Source organism: Crocodylus porosus, unplaced genomic scaffold (genome assembly GCF_001723895.1).
Source record: "Crocodylus porosus isolate Cpor-Errol unplaced genomic scaffold, CroPor_comp1, whole genome shotgun sequence".
NCBI classification, from domain to species: domain Eukaryota; kingdom Metazoa; phylum Chordata; order Crocodylia; family Crocodylidae; genus Crocodylus; species Crocodylus porosus.
This window is the reverse complement of record NW_017728886.1, coordinates 45,088,400-45,103,178: the sequence shown is the minus strand read 5'-3', so window position 1 is coordinate 45,103,178 and position 14,779 is coordinate 45,088,400. Positions and strand designations below refer to the sequence as shown.

The 14,779-nt window shown below is 39.9% G+C and overlaps 1 long non-coding RNA gene across 3 annotated transcripts in view; it reads left to right on the top strand.

Annotated features, from left to right (window-relative positions):
- The window catches only part of LOC109309063, a 43,097-nt gene extending 40,680 nt beyond the window's left edge, over window positions 1–2,417 (top strand). For all 3 annotated transcript variants that reach the window (XR_002100774.1, XR_002100775.1, XR_002100776.1), the window contains one exon: window positions 2,146–2,417. This is a non-coding gene — a long non-coding RNA (uncharacterized LOC109309063). The remainder of the gene's footprint in view (window positions 1–2,145) is intronic.
- Window positions 2,418–14,779: the final 12,362 nt, after the last annotated feature.

Below are 14,779 nucleotides of genomic sequence, written 5' to 3'. Positions count from 1 at the left end.
ATATATTAAACTATGTTGCACACTAACATGATATGGTCCAGAGCATAGAGTTACGATGAACAGGGGCACTTATGCAGTTAAACAAGTAATTACATAAACATAATTAGACATTAACTTCTAGTCTCAGATATTTGAGGAAGAAACTTACATTAATATAATCTACAAAATGCAAAAAAGGTAAAGCCACAATGACATCAAAGCTAAGGGATTTTAATAGCTCATGCTGAAAGTTGCTGTATTGTACATGCTAAAAACCAAATACAGTTGACATCAAGATGACTATTTTGTCAGTATGCTGCAAAGTAACTAAGAAAATGAAATATATATTACTATAATGAAATAACAGGGAAATGAACTTTATGGGCATTGAGTATTAGGTGTTTAGTGCGAATAGATAAAGGAAAAAAAAACCCTCTGGGGGTATAAACAAAAGAAATCCAACCAAACAGTAAACTAGCTGAAAACAGGATTTCACAGTAGTATACATATCTTGATTCTGAAAATGCATAAAATATGACACTGTAGAGGCAGTGTTGCAAAATTGGGTCCTGTAATCTGGGTATACAAATTAATAGTAATATCATGAATAAAAATAAACATTGTGTAATTACAGTGTAAATGCAGTGTAACTACTACATAATTGCAGTTTTAGCATTAGGAAGTACATACATGGACTTTGTTTCTGAAGAAGAAGCCAAAACTATATAACCAAGAAATGCAAGACAGGGAAAATTGTTTCTAATAAGCTAAGGCCTATTTTTTAAACCCTAAGTATATATTTCAGGCATGTAAAATGTGTGATAAAAATTTCCAGTAAAATTTTCTATAAAAAGTTCTAGAAAATGTTGTATCATGCACTGTCATCTGAAAATAAAGGGGTAGAAACAGGTGGAGTATCTAATTACAGACATAGTCTATTACATAGACAATATCTATTTACACTGATATCAAAAACTGAAATAACACACGAAGGGGGAAATTCATTTAGTGTGATATGTAGGCAAATGGTGTAAATCAGTGTAGTTCAAATGAATAGATAGAGCAGTGATTCTCAACCAGCGTGCCGCAACATCCTGGGATGCTATGAGATCCTTTTCAGGGTGTCGTGGCGTGCTGCTTAATACAAACACTGTTATGTGTGTAAACACCTACACATAATTTATAAGATAAACTCAGAGATTACAAATAGGAATCCATAGTATAAAAAATATCTGCTCTGTTGTGGGCTTTCTGAGTTCTTTCAAACAGAGGAATTGCTCTATTATTTTTCCATAGTCAAAAAAAAAAGCAAAAGCTAAAAGCTGGCATTTTCTGAGGGGTGCCTTAAGTTTAAGGAGGGTGCTTTGAGTCTAGTAAGGGGTGCCTTGAATCTAAAAAGGATGAGAAATACTGATATAGAGATATGTTAATTTACACCAGCTGGAGCTCTGACCTGCTACTTTCAAATTCTGTGGAGAAAGTCAGAAATCACTATTTTATTTTGGGGGGACATTTGAATCTGCTTTGATTTGCAACTGTTTCTTTTGGTTTTGTTTATTAACATCATCAGAGACAGCTCCTTATTGGCTTCTCATTGGAAAAAAGGCCTAGATAAATAAATTATTTCATCAAAGGGTAGTGCTTTCAATTAGCTCGGAATCTGCTTGGGAAATATAGTACTGTAGCATGGGAGGATTTTCAGCACTTGATAAATGTCTTTATTTTGTGCCAAAACACATCTCCTTTTGCTATGTGCAGCCTCATATGTGGACATTAGGCAGATCAAAAGATCCATTTACTCTGGAGGACATTGAGATTCTGCAGATTCTAGGGAATAAGTGGAGAAGATGCTCTCAGCCCTATTTGCCACGATAACTAAGGATAGTCAGGACAAATTTGATAATGGAATTTGACCATTTTCCATCAGAAGACTAATATGAAAGGACATATATATAACAGAAAATGCGGCGCTAAATTCCCCATTTGTATGTATGTTTGGTTTTCCCTATTTAATCAATGACAGACACAAGGGCAGATTTTGGCTTATTATGTATAACACTTTAAAATTAATTTAAGATGATTAATGAACAAGTCAGAAGTTGTGTAGTATTTGTGAATTCTGTGCTTCAACCATTGGTTAACTTTATATTATTTTTAAATTTACAGCTGCCATGGAAAATGACCAGAAACCTACTTTCTCGGAAAGCACATCCATCATCTTCAGGCATTCTTCCAATCCGTTAACTGTAGCTGTTACTAATGAGTGTCTCAGTCCAGAAAAACCAATTATTACAATGTTTCATGGAATGGCATCCACATATTGAGAAAAATAAATTGTATTTGGGCAGCATTTCTTCTGATTAGGTTGTCTTTCCCTTCTGTTCTGTAAGCAGTATTATCAAACATCTCTGTGTTAATAATAAAGGTACAGCTCTTGAGCTGTTGTAAATTTATAATGCTCCATGGATGTCATGGGAGCTATGCCAGTTCACATCAGCCAAAGATTTGGCCCACAATGTTTGCAAATCACCTGTTAACCCATGTGTTTCTCTCATGTGCAAGCTTTGTGTATTTTCTTTTAACCAGGGAGGAGTTATAAGATATACATTTTTATTTCTTACAGTGTATCATGTAGAGCAGAATCTGGCATTTGGCTTTAATTTCAGGGATTTTTCTAGAAAATCTAATATTATTTTTAAATTTTCAATACATTTAAAATACATGATCATCAACACAAACAAATGTACCTCCTTGCTTTATTTTATTTTTAAAGTTCCCATTTTATTTCTTGTCATGTCAAGGCCCTTGATAAAGCTAATTGCTCATTGTTATAACATAGTGGGGTACTGTCAAAGCCGTTAGGTTTGAGTGTGGTAGACTTTTTTACTCCTGCTGTGTCCGCACAGAATTTTGAATTGAAGAAGTGGTCATTTTGCTTTGGCTTGGTTACCATCATAGAAAGAGTCTTCCCACTGGCTTCCACTCCCATTCCAGGCTTCCACTGCTTGTGACCATCTCTGGTGGCAACTCTTGCAACTTGCAGTGGCCAGGGCTGCTGGGAAGCAACTCTGTTCTCCATGCTCCTTCAGCAGTCATTCTGCTCCATAGAGTTTCATGCTTATTGTGGTCAAAGCTTCATCTCACCTGTCTGCCCTCCCTGTGGCACAATACAGTAGAGAACAGAAACCATGTGAAGCATATCCAGTTTTCTATCTACATGTTTCTTCCTCAACCTAAGTCAGGAAATATCCTCATTGTCACTGTGTACCAGAGGACAGGAGGAACCTTGCGGAGCTCAGGGCTCCATATAACCAGTGTTTACAGGATACATGGAACACAGCGAGTAGCTGAGTGGCACCACACCCTGAAGGTGAATTGGGCAGAGGTTGAGGAAGGAGAGTGACAAATTTAAAAACAACTTTTTGGTTGGGAAACCCACCTAATGCAACAAGGATAGGGCAGAAATGCATATGACTTCCCACAACATTGGCCTTTATCCTGATGGAAATCTTGTTTCCCCTCACTGTTACCTAAGAGTCCAGGAAATGTATCATACAGCATCAGGGATCAGGTTAGGGATGCTTCTCTGCAGCTTCCTAGTGAATGTACCAGTGTAGGGTTATTAAGTATAGAGGTACCCCAACCAGTGCCTAGGTCAGGGGTGGGCAAAATATGGCCCGCAAGCCAGAGGTGGCCTCCCAGGCAATTCTATCTGGCCCGTGGGACCCCTAAAAAATTTAGAAAATTAATATTTATCTGCCCCATGCTGCCTGTCATGCAGCCCTCGATGGCTTGCCAAAACTCAGTAAGCGGCCCTCCACCCAAAATAATTGCCCGCCCCTGGTCTAAGCTGTCCTTTCCTGGAATGCTTCTAAGCCTGATGATGGCAGGAAGGAGAAAAGTGGCCCCTACTGTTATTGTCTACAGGCTCTCATTCTGGGGAACTTTGCATATTACCTATATCTGTTAAGTCAATGTACACAGCATCTGTACTTGGACTTGGTTTGGAAATTTGTATCTCAAGGAAGCCCATAATCTCCAAAAAAAACCCCTGTGAAACATACTTAAGAATTTCAGCTTAACTACATCACTCCCATTCACTCACTGTCTGTTAGTTGCCCTACAAATGTGGGAGCCTTTCCAAGGATCAAAATACAGCTTTGTTGGGTGTTTCAGCAGGGCACATGCTTCCTGCACAAACATGGGGGATGGCAATAGAATCATTTTTTTGCTGGAATATAAGGGAAGATTCCTCTTAGAGAAAAGGGAAACAATGTAAGCCAAAGCAACTGTCTGTAACTTATTAAGGGCAGCTTTTACCATTGCATTCTTTCTGTCATCTGACATTTCTAAGTCATCTAGGGAAGCAGAAGAAAGGGCCATGCAAGTGCACTACAGACCACAGACGTATATGTGGGTGGAGTGCCATCTTTAGTTCCTGGAGACAGATCAAAGTGGTTGGGCTCAGTCAGTGATCTGTGGTATTGCCCATCAGTACTGAATGGCGTCTTGCAGTGGTTGATGAACATCCTACATAACTGTTGAGGGCTCCCTTTTTCTTCATGTGGATATTTCTTAAGATTAATTCCTGGACAACCCACACACCTCTTTTGTTCTCAAGGGTCAGCCCACAGCAAGTTTTCTATTCATTATTCATTCTGCCATGGTTAGATTCCCATATGGTGATATCCTGGGTCACTGGCAGATGACATTCAGCATGTTGCCAGGGGTATACCCAACCTAAAGGATGGTAGTGAATTGTGGACATAAATTTCTAATTGTCTTTTTCTAGTGTATTGTAGAGGGATTTCTAGAGGTGATTCCTTGGTTTGTTTGGATTTCTGATATAGAAATTTATGACTACCAGGAAGCAGGGCTTTCCTTTGGAATTATATGAAGCTATGGACCAGATTGCCCACTAAAAGTCCAGGTCTATAGGTTGGATCCAGCTTATGGTTTTTATCTGTGATGTGCATGCCAAACATAGGTACCTACCATCATCTATTATGCAGACAAAATACCTGGCCTCAGAAACCATCAACCAATGGTTAAGGCCAAGTAGGACAGCTGGAATTAAGGAACTTTCAGAACTGGTTCTTTTCCAGCTTGGTTTCAGAAGATTATACATTGGGGGATTAGCAAACATACTTTTCCATTAAGTAGACAGATAAATGCTTTGGGTGCTCAATGATTATTTGCTCATCCATCCGTACTTTTCCTGATGTGCATTCTTTGTTTGAATTATTTTCAGTGACAAAGTGAGTGATGCCTGGTGAACAATTTATTAACGGAAATTTATTATTGGCTAGTAGTTCTTAGTAGAGGGTCAGGAACTATCAAGAAGTATAACCAACTGATGGGTGGGAATTCACGGCCAACAAATCATAAGGGAACTAGATGACCTGGGAATCCACCCTTGACATGGATTATAGGTAAGTCTGTAATGATACATGGACAGAATTTTGACTGCAGGAAGGTACAGTCACTCACAGCCCAGATGATGGGCTATCCTTTAACAGATTTACATAACAAACCTGCTTGCTCTCCTACTGGATACACCAGTGTAAACTGTACTTAGATGGAAGGAACCTATGGGAAGTTGTAAATTTTCTGTGTGGAATTTCTTATCAAATTCTTTAACTTCAGGTGCACCTTTCACTTGGGCATTTAAGCAATAATGAGATAAAGTTGTCAAGAACAGTAGGCATTTAATATTACCCATATAATTTGTTCTGTTGTTTGTTATAATAATGATAATTAAAATAGAAATGACAGCTCTAATTTGTCAGCCTGAATTCAACCTTGAAGCAGAGTCCAAAGGCCAAACTGTCCCTTACTCTAGGTTAGAGTAGCATAAGCTTATAGACTAGAAAACCCTTCTTGCTTTGTATTATAGAGAAAGTGTTTTTTAAATTAAATATTTAAATCAGAATTCACTTTAGAAAAGTGGCTCACTGACCATTTTATATCTACTTCATAAGACAGCATGCAGCATTTGGAGTCAGACCTTATCATCACTGATTTCAGTGTGGAAAACTATGCTTCCAAACTTATGGCACAATAAGGCTCATGGTGCATTAATTCTTCACTAACATACCCAACCAGTAAAAACTATATACAAATAATGAACAGGGTTGTCAATCAAGTTAACCTTGCTCATTCATATTCTTGCATGAGACAGCCATGTTCCCTGAAACTTTTCATACCTGTCATTTGGCTTATGTGCACAGCAGGGCTTTGACAATTCTGTAACTCCTTTCTTAGAAGGGAAGTCAAGAGCAGAAAGAGAGAAATGAGTTTCTGTCTCTGACAACTTGAAAAACTACTGTTATCTGAATGTTACTGCTAGGCTAAAGTATAAGAAAATATATACAAATTCACTAAATTTATTACCTGACTTTCCAGATACTCAAAAGAACAGACATGAATGCTTGAGTAACACTTTTTAAGCAGCATTTTGTACCCTTGGACTGTGTAAATTACTACGCATATTTGATATTTTCTTGTATTGTTTCTTAGTGCTCACTGGTCTTGAAACAGATTCATAAATAACAACCCCCCTCCCCGCCTTAAATTCCACATTATTTATCCATCTTGGTTCAAAGACCTCTTGAGTCCACGAAAAGGCTGCAGCGGCTTTGGATCAGGCTTGAAGCTGTGAAAGAAGAACTGTCCATCATTTGGGGTTTACTCTAGCATTTTTTATCTTCTGTCTGTAAAATGGAATCATGACACTTCCTTTTTAAAGTGCTTTGATATGTCTGAAAGCAAACCTGTATATAAGAGCCAAGCATTTATTATTATAACTCTTTTAGAAGAGTTAACCAAAAAATATGATTTAAAGAAAAATATTTTCTTATGTTTGCTCCAACAAGACTGGAGTATAACCTTTATATTTAAAAATCCAGCTGCAGATTAGATTTTGATTGCAATGTTTTATACTGAAAGTGAGAATAATGAAAGCAATTAAGTGTTCATAAACCTGCTCTCTTACAAACACCTTCCATGGTGAGACTGTTTATGCAACCGGGTGTGCGGTACAATTGCTTTTATTACCTTCTTATAAACGAGCCTGTATAAGGCACTTTCTTTTTGATTGTTTTCTCATGCATTGTCAGATGTGTTTGCATTCTAAAGGGCTTTGCCTCATTAAAGCAATTACTATAAACTTAGTTTGTTGGATTTTTTTTTCCCCCAGAGCACTAGAAATATCCATAAAGAGCTCTTGCTAGGTCAGGATTTTCTGTATCTACCTAGTGTAGCAGTGGGGAGCTTCATTCTGAGGAAAAAAACATCTTCAAAGATTTTCCTTAGCTGGAGCATCAAAACAGCAGTGAGCCTGAAAGAGAAGAAAAATGGAGCTGAACTCTGCTTGCACTCACAGTTCCTGCCCTTCCTCTTTCTGACAGGATCCGCAAGAGGGACAAAGATTTTCGAACACCAGATTTGCCATGATAAGGGAGCAAATGTACTAAAGACTGACTGATCTGATACAGGGCCAGATTTCAACTAACCCTAACTCCTCAGGGGTCTGAGGAGGAGTGAAGTATTTCCTAACCCCCTCCCACAGCCTGGCCCACCTGGGTTACACACTAAGTACAACAGGGTGAGTTGATCCTGGAAGGCTGCTTCTCAATCACTTTAATGGAGGGGGGCTGGTGGACACCTTCATTTTTCCTCTGCAATTCATCAGCCATGGCTGCTCAGCTGATGCAAGATGCGGAATATACTACACCTGGTAAGAGGCTGGAGGAATTTATTTTCTCCTAGAGGCAGGGGGAGGGAGAACAGGGATAATTTCTCTTTGGAGCTGTTGCTGGGTTATCATGGCTGTGTGCTAACCCTGCTAATGGTTCAGCCTAAGCCTAGGGCAAGCTTTATTTATGATGAAACCTTTTTTTAGGGGCAGGTCTGTCTGTCTTGGATATTTTTCTTGGCAGCTTGCATGGCAATAACATGGCAAAAACTTTCTCAAAGAACAAAGGAAGAGACTCCTGGAGACGGGACCAAAAATGTGTCCCTTAGAAACTCTTACTGCAACAGGGAATTTTCTGACTACATTTTTTTTGTGGTGGGAAATACAGTTTGTTAAAACTTATACCATCTATGGGAGTGCATGTATCAGTTTCAGCAAGAATGGAATTTCTGGTCAGATTGAGAGAGCCAGTTACCCACTCCAGAGTAGCTTGTGAAGCATTCACTTGCAATGTAGGAGATTTAAGGTTTAAGTATATGCTTTTCCTAAGTCAGACCAGGGGCTTGAACCTCAGTGTTCCACATGACAAGTGTCCTGACTGTAAGGCTATTAACAATTTCTGGATTGAGAACCTTGCCTGTTGGAGCCGTTTCACTTCTTACTAAATAAAATATTCATTAGGTGGGAGAGTTGATGGGGAGGAAGTAGGGCACACAGCTTGGGTGAGGTTTGCTGATCTGACTCTGATAGAGCTGGGGCTTGAACCTAGGTCTCCCACATACTGGTTGGGTTGTTGACTGCTCCAGATGGATGAGTGACTTCCATTTGGAAGGTCTTGGGTTCACCCAGATGTGGAACAGAAGGCTTTTTGAGGTTGAGAGACCTTCATGAGCTGGGAAAACTGTTTCCCACCCAGCTGCCAGAAGTAGCTGAAGGGAAATAATAAAGATTTAAAGGCCAGGAAAATTTATAACACTTGATAATGGGGCCCTTTATTTTAAGAAGTGCATATAAGTAGCTACTACGAGTCTCTTGGCATCTATAGACTTGCTAAACAGAGCCATAAGGAAAGAAAAACTGGAGGGGGAAGTTCTACAGCATGCTTAAGAGTGATCCCTGTTCAGAACGTTATGCTTATCATCTCAGTTAAACCATAGGGTGTTATATTCAGGCTTTTCCCCTGAGATCTTAAACTTGAGGAGCTTGAGTCTTCACTGCCTTGCACCATGAATGGCCATTTCTATATGTAAAGTGGCTTTAAAACTACCATTGGTGTAAATGATTTGGAAAATTTTGATTGGGTATTATTTTATGCTTGTTTTCCATGGATGTAAATGATTGCAAAAGACAGCAGAGAATCAGGCCATGTTCTGGTCCTTTGTTTTATAGGTAGAGTTCCCAACTGTGAATTTCTCAGGTTGGGGAGTGTAAAATTTAGGAGTTGCTTAGAAGGACTGTTTTGCCACTTCCTTTCCTAATTCCCAGTTTAGGGAACATACCATTTTGTGTCTCCAGGGCAGGGGGCACAGCTAGAATGTTACTGCACCCTGCAAATCCCTGGCTGATAGATGAATTACACAGCAAAGTGGTGTAGGTTAGATTGGTACTGAATGGGCACATTTACACGAGATGTGCTAATGCACATTAGCCTAATTTAATGTGCATTACAGGCACGCATCTACACATGCATGGCCTTCATAAAAATGGAAAAATTAGGCTAATCATGCCTAAGTTTGGTAACTGCAAATGCAGCTATCAAATTTAGGTATGAGGCGTTAAAGTGCATTAGTGCATGTGTAGACGTGTCCCAACACTAACTTTATAACTGGGTCTGCCCAGCGACTAGGGGAGCATGGCAGGGCTGCAGGAGCTTGGCACTAACTTTAGTGCCAAGTCTCTGCACATGTAGACACCTGCCAAAAATCACTTAGTGCACATTATCTTAATGCACATTAAATGAATGTGTAGATGCACCCAACTGAATCCTGTGTTACACTCACCATCTACTGAAGTGCAGAGAATTCTGTAAGATGCACAGGTGCACAGAAAGTGATGCTTAGTTCAGAGAAAGACTTTAAAGCAACATTTCTCTTTCTGGATTCATGCAGGAAAACTGGCTGACCTCATGCAAAATTCTTCTTCGTGCAAACTTTCAATTATTTTGATTGAAATTTTCCTGATTGAAATTTCTGGTTATACAGTCTTATAGTGTAACGAAGACAATTCCATTCCCAAAGCAACTGTTCCTGTAGTGACTGCAAAGGGTTACTGCAGGCAGATGTAATCTCTCTTTTCATTGCCGGTGGTTGCTCATGCTGTTGGCCCTGATCCATGGGAGGTGCTGAACATATACCTTTCAGCATCCAACTCTAAATTGTTACTTTTCAAACAAACCAGAACCTTAAAGCCAGTAATAACTCTTTCTTTATGATCATATAACTACTTAAAGAAAATAATTCCTTCCAAATGCCCACATTAGTTCTCAGTTTCCTTGACATTATTTTTATTTCATTTATACTACATAAGTGCAAGATTTTTCAAAACATCTCTTGTTATCAGTATTTCTACAGTTTACATTTCAGTGCCTGCCTTAAAGAGTTATTATAATCAAATCAACATTACCACAACCTGACACAGTCTCACAATACTTTTCCTAGCTATACACACACCTTTCAAGAAATGTTACTTGTATTTATTTGCTAGTTGTCTCAATGATTTCCAAAACTTTCAGTAACTTTGTTAGAATGATGACTACAATATTAATATATCATAATGAAGAAAAACATAATAATTTAAGAATGAGGGGATTAAAAAAAACATGACAGACAATGGCTGCATCTTGGAAAGTAGCAATACATACACGGCAAAGACAGTAATGAATAGCATCTGCTTTATCTGTGGAACAGCAAACAGCTATAGACATTTATCATTTCTCAAAAAGAGTGATGTTGACCAAAAACATGGAGGAAAGCCATCCAGAAGCTATTTTGTACAAATGAAGTGCAGATTTGTATATAAGAGTCTATACCCCATTTGCTGTTTCCTTTCATTAAAACCACAACATTAGCACTGGAAAATTATTATAATGGTTACAGTCAGAGCCACTGTAATGCTAAATTCACAGAGAATCTCAATGAGTTCAGGGAAGAAAAAATAGTTTAGAAGTCTAATAAATATAGTTTTACCAATTCAGGCTCAGGGATCTTTTTTTTTTTCATATATAAAACTACTTTGTTTAAGTATGTCCTTCATTTAATTCTAAGTACGTAGGTACAAGTGCTGTACTGCAGCACGGCTGTGAATCTCCTAAGTCACCTCAATACAGCTTTAGGTTAGATACGGACATTACACCTAATCCTCACCAAGCAACTGTAACTGTACAGAAGTTTGGGGCACATAGCCAGGACTGAAAATGGAAGAACCCAGCCTAAGACAGTCCCAGATCAATGTGCACTCAAACTTTTCGCATTATGGTAGTCCAATGCATTGAACTTCTGTATCAGATTGCTATTGAATCCAGTTAGGTCACTGCCCACCAGCATCCCAGACTCCTTTGCAGGTCCCCACTCACCTCCCCTCACAGGGAGGCACACTGGAATTTGGCCCATGCCCAGCTGGCCCAGACCCCAGGTTCTCATAGAGAAACCTCTGTCCCCAGTCCCGCCTCCTGCCTCTGGCTGGCTGTCATTCACAGCTGGGGAGAGGGCTCAGTGACACTGGGGTGCTTCATGATGGGGTTGGAGGGGATCATAAGGAGGATGGGAGACTGCTCTCCCATGCCCAGAAGCCAGAGGTGGTCCACCTGCTCAGCTATGCTCAGCTAGGCTCAGCCCTGGGACATATACATGAGAGCCCTCAACCTGCTGGCCTCAGTCAGTGGAGACAGCCTGTGTGCCCCCTAGACCACAGGGTAAACTTGTGTTCTGTTTGCTCCTGAATCAACCTAGTTCATTTAGAAAAACCTGCACAAATTACTTCAAATCTGCTTTGGGCTTTTTGACCATATGTATCTAGCTTTAGATTCTTTGTCACTCTTTAGGGCCAAATCCTGCTTGCTCGCATGAGCCAGCCTAATGCACCAAGTTAATCCTTGGTGTCACAATATTAGCTTCAATTGTATGAAGGAGGATTATTTTTTGTACTTTCCCTGTCAAGAGTAGAGCTGCTTGAATATTACAGAAACTGTTTGTGACCAGTCATTTGAATTCTGAATGATTATTCAGTTTGACCATGTTCTCACCCTCTTTTTGTTCATAAATATCCAGATGCTTGTTCAAAAAAAATGGCTTTTCATCATATAATTACAGTTACTGGCATATGAAGAAGATCCAGAACTGCATCTTGCTGTCATTCTACAAGAGTGTTTCAGCCCTCCTCCAGACTTGTACCAACTTGTGATTTGTAAGTGGGTACCAGATGATGTGCTCTGTGGGTCACAAGTGGACAGATCTGGTGCTAACAGCATCTCTTCCTTTGTACTGCTGACTACAGAAACAGAAGTAGCTTTACCACACTAGCCTGGTGGGTCTCTAGGCTTAAAAACACAGAGAAGTGTGTGTTTTAATCACTGTTCCTTATTAGCCATTTGTTAGTAGAGTCAGCTCAGAATCACTCATCCTCAGGGAACAAGGACTGCTTTTCTCATAAAGTGTTTGCAAGCTCAGGCCTAGAAGGAACAAGAATCAATACTAGATTGTACACAATTTCTTAAGAGCAGATCACATAGGCTGCTTATACATGTGCTTGGGGGTGGGCCATTTTTAAAGCCATGGGGCCTTGTACACATGACACTGCAGCGATGCTACAGTGTTCTCATTAGAATACAGAGCAGAGTTGATTAATCGAGTCTACTCCAACACATTCTAATTAGAGTGCGTCAAAGCACATGTATAAGCAGCCCTAGGTTTTAGTGGTTTTCCTGTTTGTATCTCTTTGTTCACTCATTAGGGCTGTGCAAAGCTTCAGGCCCTGATTTGATCCGGTGGAGATTTGACCTGATGCAGTGGCCAAATCTCCAAATCCTAATTTGAATAAGAGGACCCTTTAATCTCTCCAAATCGAACTGGAAAACTCCGAATCAATTTGGAGAGATTTGGAAAGATTCAGTGATTCAGACACAGACACAGCTTGAAATGTTTATTATACATACCTCTAGGTAGTGGGCGGCTTGTGAATGCTGCAATGCTGGGATGTGTGGAGTGTCCCACAGAAGCGTGGGGGGCTCCCCAGTGTGCTTGGCAGCAGACCCGGCAGTGGACCAGAAGTACAGTGTCAAGTACTTCTGGTCCACTTCTGGATCTGTTGGGGAGAGTACGGGATGGCCCCTCCACACCTCCCCAGCTCAGCGACTGGTGCCTCCTGGGTCTGGGGTGTCATCCAGGGGTCATCCGGGGTCTCCCCATGGCCAATCGCTATGCTGATCGCTGAGCCAAGTACTTCTGCTCCACTTCCAGGTAAACTGCCAAGCACATGCCTCCCCCCACCCCACACACTCCTGAATCAACAAGTCAAATGCTCTATGTAACTATAACATTGAATCCCAATCCTCTTTTCACTGAAGGACATTGAGAGCTGGTTTGGGCCCATATCTACAATGTGAAGTCCTTTTGAATTTACCTTATTTACAACTTCTATTTTGCTGTAGGATACAAAGGGACCTGATCTTGCCTGATCCTTCGTAGGCATTAACTCGTAGAAGTCAACGGAGGCTTTGTTTGCCTGAATAAAAGCTTCTGCACTAACCAGGCCCTTTAACGAGGGACCTTCAGACACAAAACACCACAATTATGCTTTCAAAGAAATGATGTAAATGTCTACTAACCAATTTGTTACTCAGGCTGTCTACCTCCCCTGTTAAAATAACTTCAAAGGAATAAGAGAAAGTGAGATTTCTTGGCTTCGTTTTTTAGATCCACGTTAAGTTCAGTTAATGACTGGTCCCTGGAGCAGAGTCCCTTCTTTCCTTGTGTGCCTGATATCCTATAGAGTTGCAGCACCTCACTTGCGCTTAGCTGTGATTTGGCACACTGATCCTCTACCTCTGCATTGCTGGGAGAGGCCACTGAAAATATACAATCCCCAGACGGGAGTGATTTAGTAAAATTAAAAACAGACAGGGGGCACTGAAACAAGGAGGTGTCAAATGTTCCCTTTGCCCCACAAAGATTTTGATGTGGCTGCTCTGTATACCTGTCTATTGCCTCTTCACTGCTGTCTGATTTTGAAAGCTAAAATGAATGAAATTACAGCAAGGAGACATGGGTGTTCACACACACACACACACACACACACAATTTTAATTGTGGGTTATTACCAGTTAATTTTGTTTCATTCAAAGGATGGAAGAAAACAGGTTTCAGTGGGTCTCAAGACTCAAGAAGCATTGCAAAAGATAACATCCAAGGGCTTGCACATACTACATTGAGTCCTTTAGCCCACAAAGAATTTATGAATTCATATTGTTTGATTCTTTTACATTCCTTTGCTTTCCCATTCTATTCCCTTTTTCTTATTGAGAGTCAAACTGGAACACATCAGCGCATGTCAGTGCTGCTGTATTACAATGGGCAATACAAAGGAGGAAAAGCGAGAGGGTTAAGATGGCATTTGAAGAGCATATTGCTAAATGCGTGCAAACAAACAAGAATGCATTGTCTTAGTTTGTCAGAAACATGAGGCATGCAACAGTGTTAGTGCAATCACTACAGGTTAAAGGGAGCAACTAAGGGATATAAGGACATTTGCTTAGAAGTGAAATTGTTTTTTTGGCTCAATATTTGCTTCTCTTCCCTAGTAGTAAAGATGAGGTATAAGCAGAGACATAGCTACCAAAGGAATACTGAAGTGAATTGGTAATGAAGAGTAATACCATTAGACCCACATGGTATATGCATTCATAGAAAAGTGTAAATCTGAAATGATAGCACTGCTTAACAAAAATGGCAAATTCTTATTAAAAACACTTTCCGTTGCACATGATTAGAAGGCAGCAAATTCTATAACTATATGTAAAAATATTTTCATAAGGATCCTGGGAATTACAGATCAGTGAGCTTTCCACCTGTAGCTATTAAATTCACTAAAAGAATGTGTAAACATAGAATA